Genomic DNA, 15100 nt, shown 5'->3' with positions numbered 1-15100 from the left:
CTTCCATGTAAGACACTACTCATCTGAAAGAAATTACTCTCTGGAAACTCCATTCTAAATAAAAAGAGATCTACTGTTTTGGGGCGAAACAATAATTCAAGGAAATGAGTTGTTAAATACTTTCTGGGTTCTTCCTTACTTACCCTCCTCTCAAGATACAGAATAGACTGTGCCCAACTCTTTAACTGTAGTACAGAGTAAGTGGGAAGGGTTTCAAATAATTCATCTGCAATAGAATTAAAAAGATAGATGGATACCTAATAATACAAGAATAGGATGAAAAAACATAAGATGGCAATTATGGAAAAAGAACATTTAAAATGAAAAAGAACACCTAAAGGATTTTTAAAAAGTAAGAATTATAGCAAGTAACAGGATGAGAAATATTCAATGAAAGGTAGATAAAAATCAAATAATACTTTTATCTAAAATGAAAAGCTGAACTAAAGGACTTGATCTGGTATGTCCGAAATGCGCTTTATAACAGAGCATGTCAGTATTAGTGTGACCCCCTGGTAGGCACAGGATCTTGGAAAACCATGCCCTACAGGGACGGAACTTTTACTATTCAGCGTACTGCACATCCAAGAGCCATTGAAAACATGTCATTTTTGAGCAGACAAATAAGAAAGGAAAAAGAGAAGAAAAATGGATATGGGGAGAGTAAATAAGGGAGTGAAAAAAGAACAAGAGTGCCAAGTGAATACAGATGCTTACACCTAGAAGAAAACATTAGGGCTGGTGAATAAGTAGACACCTCCCAATCCTCCATCCCCTGCCCTAAGCCAGAACAGGCACTCTCAGGCAGGCTTAACTTGAAAGGAGAAAATCACCTTGTTTAATGCCTATGGGAAGTCTAAGAGGAGATCATGAAATATACAAAATATGTATCATATATCAGACTGTGCAGACCAGTTTTCAGCAGGATAATTAAAAGCAAGATGCATCCCCACTCATTGTCTAAACCAGCTTAGCTTAACTCTTTCATTTGAGATGTAACTGGTTTCCAGGGCAGATGAACTACGAAAACCTAGAGGTGTTTAGAAAATCCAAGAGAGGAATATTTGCTGCCTGTAAAAACATTATTGTAGTAATAAATTTAAATTTTAAAGTTGTAAAAAGTTTAATTTAAAACTTTAAAAATGTTTATGTATATATTTTAAAATGATTTTCATGCTGAACTTATGGGTCAGATTACACTGTTTATACATGTACTAGAGACAGATGTATGTATCTAGATTCCATATTAAGTTTAAAAATTATTAAGAAGTAGAATCTATAGATTGTATCTTACTAAATTTCATATACCCTACATATAAAAGCAACCTTTTGAATGTTTTATAGTTACAGCATATGCAGCTCTGGGGAGAACGGTGCTAACGTGTGGCCAGTCTAATCCATCCTGGGTGAATATTATATTGCACACTGCAAATTTGTGTGTTTGTGTAAACAATACATTGTATATTTAGCATCGACTAAGAAATGTTTTACCATCTTGCTACCTTCAGGAGCTTTAGGTGGCTTGCCAGCAGTTGCTCGTGCAACCCCTGCTTACAGAAACTCAGTAGGCATTATGGTTAAGGATATGGCCTTTGCAAATAAACCTCTCTTCTATTTATTATGTGTGCACTCTTGGGCAAGTTTTTGTAACCTCTCTGTTTCTCAGTTTTTCCACCAGTAAAATTGTAATTGTAGCATAACTGCTATTGATATTATAGGATTAATGTGATAAAATAAATTACTTACCTTGCTATCTACATGGAATAATTTTTAACCAGTGCCTGGCATATAGTAAGCACTCAATACAGTTAGTTAGTTATTATGTTAGGAATGAATGTAATACTGTGATTAGAGAAGCACAGAACAAGAACTTCGGTCTTATATGTACTCTGATAATGTTTTTAAAATGAGAATGTGGGCACTTTTCCAGTCATAAATGAATTTACTTTCTTGAATCAATAGTAACTTTTCAGTATCTTAAAACTCCATGCTAAATGGAAAGAGATTTACTGTTTTGGTGTGAAGCAGTAATTCAAAGAAATGGATTGTTAAATACCACCTAGGTTCTTCCTATCACATATCAGAATAACCTCTGTCTTGGGAAAAATAGCTATTTTAACCTAAATAACCACCGTTTCAGGTTCTAAGTATTTCTAACATTACAATGCAAAATGTCCTTCAAAATTGGATTCAGAAGAGTAGATGCATATTTAAGTACCTTTGATTCTGATCAATAGGCTTCAAAAAGTATACACATTTAATTTAACCTTTATAGAAGTGGATTTTAGAGTATTAGTCAAATTTATTTATCAATTGAAAAATTTTGTACTTTGATTAGGATATTTTGAAAACAAGGAAAGAGCATGCTGCATGTACCTTCAGATGTTTATGCGAGTGGGGGAGAATGCGTAGCACTAAAAACAATATATATTAACGAGGAAAAAATAAATTCACAATACTGCGTCACTATCCTGTGGCCACTGTAACAAGTTACTACAAATTTGCCAACTTCAGACAACAGAAATTAATTTTCTTACAGTTCTGGTGACCAGAAATCAGTGCTGTGGGACTAAAATCAAGCTGTTGGCAAGGCTGTGCTCCCTTCAGGGGCTCCGGGGCAGAATCTATGTCTTGCCTTTTCCTGCATGCAGAGCTACATTTCTTGGCTCGTGGTGCCCATCTGTCTTCAAAGTCAGAGGTATAGCATCTTCTCTCTCTGACTCTGCCAGTCTTTGTTCCTATTACATGGCTGACTTTTCTTCTATTTGTAGTCAACTGGCCCTGTGACTTTCTTTTGTACAAATACTGTGATTATATTTAAGTTCAACCTGAGGATAATCTCTCTCTCTCAATATCCATAATTTAATCACAGTGGCAAAGACTCTTTTTCTCTTTCTCTGTGCTATAAGAACCACAGACTCCGGCATTAGGATCTGGGTGTTTTTGGAGCTACTATTCAGCTTACCAGTAGCATAAAAATACTGTGGGGGAAAAAGCTAATCTCTCAGACATTACAGTAAAATTATTCCTCTGGTTAGCATAAGCTATTTTTAAAAAGGCCAAGAATTTGAGGGAAAACCCATATAGTTATAGCTTGTGCTGCATAAATCAATAGCAAAAAAGTTTTATTCAGGGGCATTATTAAAACAGCCAACAAATATAAATTGCTATAATTAATTTTGTATTATTTATTTCTGTTTATTTTATTTTTAAAGTCTATTCATTTTTTCACTTTTCTTTATTTTAACATTTGCAAGGATAATCACAGCAACAAAAACTTGAAATTTGTTATCATTTCCGTAGTATATGACTAAAGTTCAAGAAAATGGTATTTTATACTTGCAAACATTTCTTTGTTTAACCATCCTTTTGGGGTTGCTTAAGTTGTTTATACATGCAAAATAAGTTCTAGCAAATTAGAAGCTAGAGTATCAAGCAATCAAGAACAAAAGTTTGCAAATTAGCCTTGAATGTGATGTTTATGAATGAGTGGTATGTTAGTCCGGGTTGCTATCATAGAATAACATAGACAAGGTGGTTTAAACAACAAACATTTATTATTATATTATTGTTATTATTATTATTATTATTATACTTTAAGTTCTGGGGTGCATGTGCAAAACGTGCTGGTTTGTTACGTAGGTATACATGTGCCATGGTGGTTTGCTGCACCCATCAACCTGTCATCTACATTAGGTATTTCTCCTAATGCTATTGTTCCCCTAGCCCCCCACCTCCCGACAGGCCCCCGTGTATGATGTTCCCCTCCCTGTGTCCATGTGTTCTCATTGTTCAACTCCCACTTATGAGTGAGAACATGCGGTGTTTGCAAACAACAGACAATTTTTTCTCATAGTTCTGGAGGCAGGAAGTCCAAGTTTGGGGTGCAGCATGCTCAGGTTCCTGGTGAGTGTCCTCTTCCTGGCTTGCCGGTGGCTGTCTTCTCCTGTGACCTCATGTGGCCAAATCGAGGGAGCCCTGATCCCTCTTCCTCCTTTTATAAGGACACTAATCCCATCATGAGGTCCCCTGCTCATATGTCCTCAGATAAATGTGATTACCTCCCAAAGGCCCCACCTCCAAATATCATCACACTGGGGATTAGGGCTTCAACATAGGAAGTGGGGGCAGGGATACATGAACATTCAGTCTACAAGTGGAAAGCAAGTGCCTCCTAAAATGTTTGCCTTCAGAAAGTGTATTATACCACAGATTGCTTAGAACAGTGGTCCCCAACCTTTTTGGTACCAGGAACTGGTTTCATGGAAGGCAGTTTTTCCACAGACAGACGTGGGTGAGGGATGGTTTTGGGATGAAACTGTTCCACCTCACATCATCAGGCATTGATTAGATTCTCATAAGGAGCGTGCAACCTGGATCCCTCACATGTGCAGCTCACAATAGGGTTCCTCCTCCGATGAGAATCTAATGCCCCCGCTGATCTGACAGGAGGTGGAGCTCAGAGCTCAGTGGGTAATGCGTACTCATCTGCGGCTCACCTCCTGATGTGCCTGATGTGCCACCTGTTTCCTAACAGGCCACGGACTAGTACCAGTCTGCGAACTGGACATTAAGAACCCCTGGCTCAGAATATGTAGTTAGAATTAAAAATATTTGAAACCCATTCTTAAGCCTTCAATAATTAGCATCCAGTTTGTGCCATTTCTTGAACAGTAATTAAAACTGTTGACTTTTTTATTTTTAATTTTTGAGGGAAATCAATGAGTCATAAAGAATGACAAGAACAATAACAACTATATTCTTAAAGTTATAAGAATGAATATATTCAAAATTTGTTTTCCATCACAGGGAATAATATGTTTAATATTAATAATTATCATATTGAAAAATTGAAATGGTATACATCTGTTCATTACAAAATTGTAATATTAGTCAAGTGCTAAAAGCTTAATAATTGTATTTCTGAGTGCACTGTAAAAAACTGAAAAAAAGTAAATTGTTTTTCTTTTCATAATGAGGGCACTTTGATTGAGTTAATTCTTGTTGCTGGTGGTCCTGATATTAGTAATTTTTTCCATAGAGTAATTAAAGAATATAACTGGGTGGGTAACTATTATATTAGCTATGATTTTTCAAATTAATCTGTTAATTTAACAAGGGATATCTAGTTCTTAACAATTATCTTAAAATAGGTAATAACAATGGAATTCTTCATAACACTTCATAAAAACCCAGCCAACCCTTGCGAATTAATTTAATTTTCTTAGTGGAATTTAGATGACCTTCATAAAATATCCCGTAAATTTATCTAGTCGTGTTCTAAATAAGAAGCTTAATCAAGCTGTAATACAAGAAAAATCATTTTCTTTTCTTTTGAATTTCACTTGGTTAGGAAAGGTAAAAAGATACTACACAATGTGCAGAGCACTGTGATATGAAAGCTCCTTCATTTAGGCCATGCATTCTGCTGCTTTGATTCATTTTTGGGGACGAAGCTTACAAATAAATATATATGTAAATAAAATACAGCATTTTCACTTAAATGATTCTAAAGTTGTCTAGTTATCTAGCCAAAAATGGCATGCATAAGTATGCATATATGTATATACACACATATACATGTACTGTATGTGTGTAATATTCATGTATTCATATACATAGATACAACCTTAAAAATTTACATAAACTTACCGTCTGCTAACTTACACAGTTTTTCATGAAAGAATATTATAAGACATAGATTAAAGATAGACTGGACACTGCAATACAGCATCTCTCTAAGATGTATCATTAAAATAAAAGCTATGCTCATGAATTTATAAATAGATCTTCATCAAGAATAGATAGGTAGGTGAAATACATTTGAGTTTCCAGGTATTTGGGGGTTGATAGTGCGATGAGAGTGTCTTAAATGTGACAGTCACACATAAAGGATGACACTAACCCTATCATGAGGTCAAGTTATTAGAATTAGAGTAATGATTTTGTCATTTTATACGTAAAATAACCTAACAGCTTACACTTGAATAAGACTACTTATGAAACTGTTTTTGCTAGTTCATGATAGTTTTTTCATAGGACATAGCATTAGCTAAGGTTCTGCATCAGTTAGTAGAGTATTGAGTGGTTTAATTTGGTTTTGTCACTGAGAATAATTAGAAGGCTTTACAAAATAAATAAGGCATCTTGGTAGTCGTATAAGATACACCACAATTACCAGGGAAAATTCTAGACTAAAAACTGATTCTGCCAAGAGAGCAGGCATATTCTGATCCCAGAAAAAAAAATGCTGCAAAAATTAGCTCTCTTTTCGACATCCTCCTGAGGCTAGGGAGATTTATGTGCAAGATTAGGGAACAGCAAAAGAAGAAATTGTAATTAAACCATCATTCTATCCAAAAAAGACTAAGGTAAAGATTAACCAGAAACTAAAGAGCTCTAAAGTGCTGACCTATTGCCTTAAGTTGCATCACCCAAATGATATCGAAATCTTTATTAAAATTAAAATAATATAGTTCTTGGTGAAGAGACTCTCTATATGACATCTGGAGAAAGAAATTTTCTTTTCTTTTACAGGAGAAAAATATATAGTTCTATAATTTATTAAATAAGAGACTTGAAACCACAATAAGCGATTTCTCCAAGATTATTGCCAATGTCTGGAAGTCTGAAGGGATTAAGGAGGTGAGGCTCTTTACTGTGGCTTTAGTATATGCAGAGACATGTGTGACCTTGGTTTATATTTTGAGTGTCTGTGAGTCAAGAGATTCCTAAGGGGGTAACCTTTGATAAACAGTTATCATCACTGCCATTGGCTTGACCCAGAAGGCCAACCACTGTTAATACCCCAAGATTCTATATGCTGAGGCTGTTTTCCAGGACATCCAGTGGTAAGATGACTGCCAAATGTACTGACCCTTGGATGTTGTCCTTTATCAGGGATGTCCTAGTTAAGGTTTGAAAAGTAGCAACTCTCCACTGGGTTCCTCTTGCATAATTCCAGTAATATCAAGTGTGATGTGTATGAACTTCTATTGTCATTTGCTGTCATCACAAGGATATTCCCAGGTAGCCATGGCATCTGAAAGAAGGATGACATTTTCTGGCAACAAGGCATCTGTAAAGAAGTGAGTAAAGGTGTAGCTACCTCCTCTTGCTTATGGGATATGTCAGAGTTTGGCTCCATCCTGCAGGAGAGTCCTCAGTAGCCATGCTGAGCTTGTATGGCACTGCTTCTATGACCCAAGGCATAACATGCAACTGGAAAGATAGGATCAAAGACCCAGAACCTGTGAGATCCTTGGTTTCCAGGAGATCCCAGCTTGTGACAAGCAATTGCTGCTGTGATTATATACAGCACGGAAGCAACGGGGCTAGTTTTGTTTGTTTTTTGTTTTTTGTTTTTTAGAGAGGGAGTCTCGCTCTGTTGCCCAGGCCGGAGTGCAGTGGCGCAATCTTGGCTCACTGCAACCTCCGCCTCCCGGATTCAAGCAGTTCTCTGCCTCAACCTCCTGAGTTGCTGGGATTACAGGCTTCTGCCACCACGCCCAGCTAATTTTCTTATTTTTAGTAGAGATGGGGTTTCACCATCTTGGCCAGGCTGGTCTTGAACTCCTAACCTCGTGATCCACCCGCCTCAGGCTCCCAAAGGGCTGGGATTACAGGCGTGAGCCACTGTGCCCGGCCAACGGGGCTGGTTTTTTTCAGGACAAGACTATGGACAACATGTGGTCATCATAGGTGACTCAGATACTCCAGAAGATATGAGAGTAGGTTTCCAAAGCTTCTACAATGAAGAGTGTCTGAAGAAACAAATGGGAATGCCTATTGTCTTGCAATTTTGACAGAGTCTAGAAACTTTTTTTGGGAAAAGCTCCATTTCAAAGTTAAGTAAATTTAAAAGTAACAGTATAAATGGGCTTAAGTAAAATTTTTATATGAGGGATATATGTTGCACCCAAAGCACAATAAAAAACTAAAATATATTAGGATTATTTTAACATTGTGGGTGTTTCTTGATACTATCAGGGATAAAACAACTGTTAACTTATTAAAATAATTCTCATGGATTTGACTGAGGCAGTTGGCCCATGAACTATGTGTGGAGCAACGGCCCTTTCTCTTTTTTTGTGAGCTTCCTTGTAAGCATGTCAAATGAATCTCTTTGGGTAAGGATGTCATCAATATAACGTCATGCCTATGCCATTGAAGAAAGCTAGATGCTGTGAAGATCCTGCTTATGATGGTTATGTATTATTTCAAGGCCTGTACCCATAGCCCATGGATAGCCAGGTGAAGGATTATTGTATGTCTTTGGAGTGAAGGGCAAATTGTAGATAGAGAGCTGTTGAAATAAGCATTCATTGGGATATATTATTGAGATGTATAATAGGAAAATAATTTTGCTGATTCAACTGTGTTGGTAATTTTAATAATATTGAGTATCGGTGTCCAATAGATGAAGCCCTAGCATTAAGACTACAATAATATATTGTGAGATCCCATTCATTTGTTCAATATTTAAGAACTGGGAAAATTGGGTTAAGTGAAAATGAGTGGAGATAATCATTCCTCCTCTAAATAGCTCTTATACAATGGGTTTCAATCTTTGATTGTCCTATCTTAATTTACATTGGGACATATTAACTATTTTAACTGGGAAGAAGGGACAATATCTACAGGGCCCCATTTTGTCAAGCCAGTTTGTAAATGCCAAAGGTTTCATTTAATTTTAATCTATTACATATTGTATCAGAGCAATTGTGACTACTAGAGGTATTTTAGGGCAATAAATACCACGTCCTCGGGGAATTTAAGCAAGACAACAGTTAGTGTAGTTAAGATGGATTATAACTGTCCTATATTTTGTGTTCAAGAATTGCCCTAAATTTATAGGTTAAATCTTGTTTAAATTAGATTCTCAGCTATAACTGTAATTTGAATTCTAGTATTAAGGCCACGAAGGTTTGCAAATTGGTGTAATTTAGCAGGTGTTAAAATTATTTCAGAGCCTTTGCTGTAGAGGTGCAAAATACGATCAGTGCCTTTTATCTTTCTGTTACATAAGTTCTTTTAGCAAATTTTGGTTTTCAAGTTAGGTCAAATTGGGGACCTCTGTTTCATTGTTTTTGTTTACTTTTCTTATATCCAGACTTCTTCCCCTGCCTCCCCCTCACCCATTTCCTTTCTGTCCTTTTTCTCTCTCCCCCCCTGTCTCTTTTTGTCTCTTTCTCTCTGTCTCCCTATCTCTGTGATTACTTGATACACTTTAGGGTGGTAGGCTTTCTACCCTGCTCATATTTCTAAATTCCTTCCTCCAAAAAGCCTCAGACCAGTAGTATTGCCATCTTTAGGGCCTCAGCCATGGCAATAATAGTTGTTTTATTGGCCATAAGGGTCTGAGCTTAAGTGGCTGTACCACAGGAATGTTATGGATATATTTCCCTATAGTCCTGAGAATCATGATCTTTGTCTTAACAGAGGCAGAAACAGCAACAGAAGCATTTTGTAGGGTCCAACTGAGCCATTCACCTTTAGGAGTGTAGACATCGGTAACTCAAATCTTTAAAGAATTACTGTTTATTAAATAATAAGTGCTTTTTCTCCACATATGTTACCATCCAAAGGGCCCACGTACCACATAGGGTATAGAAGTTGTTCCCCTGAGTATAGCATCGGTCATGGCTTATGCTGGAATTGAGAGACATGATTCATGCTAAGACACACAGATAGGTGTGGAATAAAGACAAAAGAGCCTTGAGGGCCAAGGTGGGTGGATCATGAGGTCAGGAGATCAAGATCATCCTGGCCAACATGGTCAAACCCCATCTTTGCTCAAAATACAAAAACATTAACTGGTGTGGCGGCATGGGCCTGTAGTCTCAGCTACTCGGGATGCTGAGGCAGGAGAATTGCTTGAATCTGGGAGGCAGAGGCTGCAATGAGCCCAGATCATGCAACTGCCCACTCCAGCCTGGACAAGAGAGCGAGACTCTGTCTCAAAAAAAAAAAAAAAAAAAAGGAGAGACTTTAAGAAGTTTCCAGTCCTGCAGTCCTGTCCCAAAATGTCAATTACCCAAATTGCTGACTTAGATCTTTTTTTTTTTTTTTAACAGAGGCTTGGTGTAATTCAGCAAATGAGGCATGACATAGCACAGCTTAAAGAGCAAGCTAACCAGCAAGCAGCAGCTCAAAATCTATGCTTACCTGCAGATAACAGAGTCAGTCAACAAGCTGACGCAAGAGAAGACAGACCCATGGTGACAGTGGTCATTCTAGACACCCAGCTCACTGAAGCAATTGTTCAGGCCAGCCTGCAGAGACATTACCTATTCCCACCTATAATTTGTTTCAGATGTCAAGGCAAATGATGCCATAAGCACACACCAAATACTTGGAAACATGGAAAGTTTATTATTTACATACTAAGGCTTTATGAGGACAGCAGGACAGGCCTCTCAAGTTGGTCCCAAAGGTCTTGACTAAAAACTTAGAAGTAGACAGGCTTGGGATTTTTATTATTATAAGGGGGTGGTGCCAGTACAAGGGTGCTTGCATACGGACAGAGAATTGCATGGTTTAAAAGTTGCAAAGACACCAAAGGAAGTGGCATCTAGACTTATTAGAATTCCAGAAGTGGAGCAGAAGGGAAAGAGCAAGGTAGTTGTGGGGCTTAAACGTCGTCAGCAATAAGATATTAAAACTGAATCAAGGGCTTTTTATCACCTGAGCTCTGTGTCAGGTCAAGAAAAGACAAGTCCTGCAAATGGAGATTTTTTAGGTAGCTATTGGGCCAAATAGGGACAATAGGAGAAGGGCTTTTTGAGGAGATCCAAACATGTTCTGCTTCCTTAAGTTGCTTCTAGCCTGCTGGTTTTGACAGCTACCATGTTTGGGAAGCTGTTGGAGAGGGCAGTTTGCGAATGTGCATGGGAATAAGGAAACTTAAATACTACAAACCTCACTGTTCCTACTTCCAGTTCCATCAATTTTCTTTTTTGTGGAATAAACATTCCTTGGATGGTTGCAAGCATTTGTTTAATTTCCAGAGTTCTGAAAAACATTGATTTTGACAATGTCATCAGTGTTATCGTTGTTTTTACGGAAAAGTGGATTTTTGGAAGTTCTTGCTCTACTTTTCCAGATGTGTTCTTCCCTTAATCCTTTCTTAATATAGGCATGTAGAAGTATAGGTCAGTCTTCTGAACTTTGAAAAATCTAGAAGTCATATTTGAAGTAAATTTTTAAAACTAAACAAGTTTAGAAATCTTAGAAGTCAATACTATATTTTCACAGATGCTTCATAAGATATTACTTTTGCTTCATTAAGGTTGAGATATTATAATTAAAGAAAATAAGCAACTTAGATTGCTAATGATAATCCAGAAATCTTACTTTTGTCCATTAGATATTCTTTATTTATAAAGACTAAATTCTTCCCACTCTTCAAAATCATTTGTGCCCAGAGATGAACTGGAAAAACAAAATAATACTCAGGAACATATGTAATTTTATTTATGTACACATACCAGAAATTCTATAGGATAGTAAATTTCCAACAGAAACTCAGACACCAGTTTCCTTCAAAGAAGCATTATGTGAAATGAATTGATCTCATTTGGAATTGTTTTTCCTTTTTCTCACAAAATATTTATATTAAATTAGTAGTTGTTAATTTTATTTTGTTTTTAGGTCAGAAATAATTCAGTATGAGTGCACAGAAATATACAATCTGGTACCTTATTTGACATTTCTGAACTTATAAAATATACTCATCAATACATAAAAATGATGTAATCACTACAAGTATTTTGATCTTTCTTTCCAGTCTTAAGCTATATCCACAAATAGAAAGTGTTATTGAGAAATAATGTACTCTTTTACATGTTAATGCTTTTTAAATTTTGGGGGTGGCCGGACTTTTTGTGCGTTTTTTTGAAATCAGTCCTTCAACTGTGGACATCACAGTTTCAAAGTGTTTGAAGTCAGTTATTTCTTGACTCTTGATCCTGCACCTATGAGGGTGTTAAGAGTAGTACTAACCCTAGTTTGATCCCTAAATTCTTAATTTTCAGATCAAAGTTATGACTGAACTGGCATCTTCCTAACGCTCCTAGCAGATTGTTTCTGGAATGAAGTATAAAAAAGGAGTAGGAAATGTACCAACACTTTCTAGCAGAGATCCAAATCCTCTCCTCTCCTATAGTCATCACCATACACATAAAATAGCAATTCACGATATGGACATATGGGCTTGTTAAGAAACTTGACTCATCCTCTGGGCAAGGGTTATGATAGTCCCTTGCACAGTTAGTTTTGGCCACATGATTTGGAAACATTATTCCTGGTTAATTTTTCTAAAGTATAAAGTGAATTGCTGCAGGCATGATTGAATAAGTTAACTGCTGTGGTGGCCCTGGATCAGAGACACAGAATATCACAAGGTTAGAGAAAACCGATTGCCAGTAGGGTGATCTGAGTGACATCATCAAGCATTGGGACTTGATGAGTTATTGAAAATTGATGATTACAAGCAGAGCTAATGTTTTCATCTTGGTTGGCACATTTTTAAAGGAAGGAAAAGAAGCTCATTTTCCTTGCTCATATTATTAATTCTCAAAGCTAATAATATTTTCACAGTTAATATGAAATAGTTTGGTCACATTTGTAAAGCAAAGCCCTCATATGAGCATATTTTTAGTCTTAATAATTTCCTTTATGACATAGAGGTTAAATTTGGTTAAACTTGTGATATAGTTTGGTTATGTCCCCACCCAAATCTCATCTTGAATTGTAGTTCCCATAATCCCCATATGATGTGGAAGGGACCTTGTGGAAAGTAATTGAATCATGGCGGTGGTTACCCTCTTGCTGTTCTTGTGATAGTGAGTTCTCATGAGATTGGATTCTTTTTTGTTGTTGTTGTTGTTTTTTGAGATGGAGTCTCGCCCTGTTGCCCAGGCTGGAGTGCAGTGGCGCAATCTAGGCTCACTGCAAGCTCCACCTCCTGGGTTCACGCCATTCTCCTGTCTCAGCCTCCGGAGTAGCTGGGACTACAGGCGCCCGCCACCACGCCCGGCTAATTTTTTGTATTTTTAGTAGAGACGGGGTTTCACCATGTTAGCCAGGATGGTCTTGATCTCCTGACCCTGTGATCCACCCGCCTCGGCCTCCCAAAGTGCTGGGATTACAGGTGTGAGCCACTGCGCCCGGCCTTTGCTTTAACTTTCTAAATGAGAGAATAACATATCTGTTTTTATTAGGATTATGGATTAACATATGAAAGGATTAGCATAATCCAGGTTTCTCATTCTCCCTGTCAGAATACATCAACTGCTGTGTGTCCTGCAACTGATTAAGTAACAAATCCCACCAGGGCAGTGTGCTTACCTCATTTCATTTCAGTTTTTGGTCCCAGTTAAAATCACTTTGTCCTATGAATCTGCACAGTAGAATACACTGATATTTATAAGTGTCTTTAACTGGAATCATCAGCATAGTTAACACTAACTGTATCATGCTGGAAAATTGTAAAGAGTAAAATTGACCCTCAAACATGTTTCAAGAAATAGATAATTATCACATACCGATACTTCTAAAAAACACCTGGGAACTCATGTTTTACTATTACCACCATTGTTTATTTTGTTTATTCTCCAGGTCTAGTTTTTAATTAAGCATGCAAAATATATAACCTCATTATATGAGGGATCAATGATAATGTTAATTAAATTTCCTTACGAAGAGAAAAAGAATTGCTGAGTGCCAGAAGACACCTATCTAACTAGCCCTGATCTTTGACTATATGTGTGTGCTTATATGTGTATGTATCATAAAATAGCTCCAAATATTTACATATTTATTCATATGTTTATATGTAAAATACACACGTATTCATATATAAATATATAGCATTTGTACCTATCTATGCATGCTCCCTCTATATATATATAATATTTGTTGGATATAGTCAAAACCAGAATTTAGCCATCGAGGTACTCATTTACACACTGAAACACACATTTATTTGATTTTAATAAGGAAGTAGAAAAAGGTAATGCTTCCATTACAAAACCACAGTGGTAGTTTTGCTCTGTGTCAATGTATCTAACCCGGAACTAAGTTTTCCTGAGTCCCTTTCTCTGTGTGGTTCTGAGTTACAGTTGGCCACAGAGGCATTTCATGAGATTTGGAAATTAGAGGTGAAGGAAGACCCATTGCTTTTTGAAGGTTTCATGATTACACAAGGTGACAGCCAGCTGCAGAAAGGCCAGAGGGGTCCAACTTGTCCTGGTTCCCTCCCATTAATTAACCCAGTTCTTCTTCCCTACTTCTCTGTTGACGCACAGTGATCTCAGGCCCACTGAGAGGCACAGAGGCAACACCTCCCATTAGCTCCCCATCATGGTTCCACTGTGGCATCTGGATCAGCCTGAAAATTCAGACTTGTCTCCAGACCTCAGTGCTTCAAGAGGGCTTACTGGTGACTTCTTTCTGAACTTCTAGGTGCCCTTTTCAGACCTTCCCTTCCCATATCCTCTTTCAAATGTATATGATTTACATCCTGTAGTCCTTTATTTGGTAACATTCACAATGGTTCTGCTTAATTTCAGGAAATGAAGGCAATAATTGATATCTAAGAGCCTTTCAAGAGGGTCTCTTGCTTTCCACAGGGATGGCAAAAAGTTTGTTATTGCAGCATTAAATCTGAGGTAAGCTCTAGGGAACACACCAGTAGACTCATTTCTTTTATGCCAACTAGTAATAGAATCCCAATAAATTACCTTATAATCCAGATTTTAAAAACAGAGTTCAGAGCAAGAATTACAAAATAACTATCATAATAATGTTAGAAGGGAAACTACCGTCCTTACATAAAGAGGCAATGCCAAGTCTTATTGATTTTTGACACCAATTAGTATACATTGAATAGTCTTTCCATGATTGCCATGGTATTTGATGCCCGCAGCAAGGCTAAAGGACAAAGCTGCTCATTTCAGTAAACATATGTTCGTAGAGCTTTAAGTAATTGGTTTTGTAGGAGAAAAAGTAGTAGAGCTCATATGTGCGCTTGACTAAAATTCTGGAAAATCACAATAAAGGACATTTTAAAAATTAACAATATCTTGAAAAAGGTAAA

The sequence above is a fragment of the Pan paniscus genome, chromosome 22 (genome assembly GCF_029289425.2).
Source record: "Pan paniscus chromosome 22, NHGRI_mPanPan1-v2.0_pri, whole genome shotgun sequence".
In the NCBI taxonomy this organism is placed as follows: Eukaryota; Metazoa; Chordata; class Mammalia; order Primates; family Hominidae; genus Pan; species Pan paniscus.
Note: the sequence above shows the minus strand (reverse complement) of the source record.